This window comes from Notothenia rossii, assembly GCF_949606895.1.
Source record: "Notothenia rossii genome assembly, chromosome: 7".
Classification (NCBI taxonomy): Eukaryota; Metazoa; Chordata; class Actinopteri; order Perciformes; family Nototheniidae; genus Notothenia; species Notothenia rossii.
This window is the reverse complement of record NC_136905.1, coordinates 84324671-84327170: the sequence shown is the minus strand read 5'-3', so window position 1 is coordinate 84327170 and position 2500 is coordinate 84324671.

Here is a 2500-nt window from a genome sequence, read left to right as displayed (position 1 = left end):
AAACAAATGAGTATGATGGTGCCAGAGTAGGGAGGGACTTCCGCAGGCCGGCCGAATGCTGATTGGAGGATCGTGTTGCCAAGAGACTCTATCTGAGTCTGTGCACCAACCAAAGAGAACCAAGTCTAAACCATGGTATCTCTTCAGCTAGTCTGGACCGATCATAAATGTATGGGCACGCCCTGTGTAATAAAATGTATTGTCGCACGAGGTTCGAGGCTCTTGAAGGATTTGGTGGTTACAGATTACAGCTTTGCTGCCTGTGATTCCCCAAGATGTGATGAGTCCTTGTGATATATATATTTTGCTCTCTTTACAATAAATAGTTAAACTTAGAAGTTGTCTGTCTTTTCTGAACCCAACAGCTTGTACTGGCATATGATTTGATTGGCTGACGCTTCCATCGAAGCTTCAAATTTGTCGAAGCTTCAAATTCCTAGTATGTGCGAACCTACCTGGCAATAAACCTGTTTCTGATTTCTGATTCTGAAAAGTTGAACATTGCTCAACTTTTGAAGCGAGCAAAACGAGGCGATTGAACCACAATGCAGTTCGACAAAGCGTGACTTCACCCCATTCAAAGTGAATGGGCAGAAGCCTTGAAGCTTCAACGCACGCCGCTGTGTGGACGGGCCGTAACACTTGAACCTGAACACACACAAGGACGTGTGCAATATGTGGTGAAATGTGTTTTGGGGCCATAACATTAAATTACAACAGGATTGTACGGTTCTGAATGCATAATAAGTTAGTTATGATGTAATTAAAACAATATTGGATGATAGTCATTATTTTTGTGTGTTTTGGACTGAGATAAATCATGGGTCAAAACTGACCTGCGAACACCATGAACGGTGACAGCTTTCAAACACAACACAAGGGTTAAGGAAATGATTATAATTTCTGGTTGTGAGATTCACTTATTAATTGACGAATTATCACCATTTCAGCTCTAGAAGGCAGAATGATTCATTTACCAATGAAATGCACAAACAGTAGAAATGGCTTGTCATATGATCTTATTTTAAAGCTAGTGTCATTGTGGTTTCTGTCCCACTGCTTCAGGTCTACAAAGTGTTCTCTGCTTCCTCTCCTCTGATGGATTCGTCCCTGTGGGATTGTTAAAACACTGGAGCAAAATAACGAGTCCAAAAAAGAAATAGGGCCTCTCTCTTTAATCAAGAAACATTGATCCCAACCTCTTGCATGTTTGCTAATCAATTGACATCTTAGAAACATTTACTAATATCAGTTCCTAGTGAGAATTCTGCAAATATTTAGAAAGTGTGATCCTTGTTATCCAAAAGGAAGAACAATGCAATAAAGTAAGGAGCGGCCTTGGGTCCCTTGAAAAACGCTATACAAATTGAATCTATTATTATTATTATTAGTTCCAAATGGACCAATCCGTGGAGCCGTTACGTCCGTGGAGCCGTTACGTCCGTTAAGTCCGTGGATTGGTCCAAATGTACCAATCCGCGGACTTCCTCACACATTCAATCTTTTCACAGCTCCGCCAATTTCTCCTCCCTGAGACAGGGGGATGCGGCGAGGCTGTGAGTCCGTGTGTGAGCACAAACTCCCAGCCAGGCTGCGGGTGTGTGTGTGTTCGGGCTGGTTTCGGGCTGGGTTTTACTGTGTCTCGCCGTCTCGCAGAGGGTTAGGCTCACAGGGGGGGGGGGGGGGGGGGGGCAGGAGCTCCAACAAGCCGTGTAGGACAGAGAGTGAATACACATACTATACAGAGATGCTGTATGAGAAACCAATGTGAGTTTGGAACATTGAACAATGTGAATGTATTTTAGTAGACCTCATCAATGGAATTATGATCAGTGGAAATGGCCATCTCAGCAGGCGGTCTGAGCGAACGCCTGCTGAGTCTGTTCTCTTTTATCTAAGTCGTTGAGCCTCGTTAACACAGCATTGCTCTCGAGGGAATCCACTGGAACCAGCAGCACATTGATCCAAACAACCAGAGCAGCTGAAATATAAATGAAGGGTTTTCACTGCACTAACACTCCATCATCTTCATCATCTAACAGTGGCTGCAGTATTTCTATTCATTACTGTCCATATTGTGGTGTGGTTTAAACTATAATTATTAAGGAAATTATGTTTAAGCGTCTTTGAGCATTAGGGATAATTATTACTATTATAAGCACAGTGAGATTAACCGTGACACCAAAAGAGATTATGAACATGAAATGGATTAGTTTTCTGATGACCTTAATGATTAAAAGAGTCATTATTTTAGCCTTATGTCTTACACAAGTGGTGAAACACAGCAGCTGAGACTTATTGATTGTCACACTGACTTAATCTATACGTTCCCTGATGAGCAAACTGCCTTAGTTTCCGTTTACAGGAATATTATACATAATTAAACAAATCTCACTGAAACAAATATTCCCCAACATAATGACATAACAGAGAAAGAGTGATCGAGCAATCTCTGTAACATATAATAATAATAATAATAATAATAATAATAATAATAATA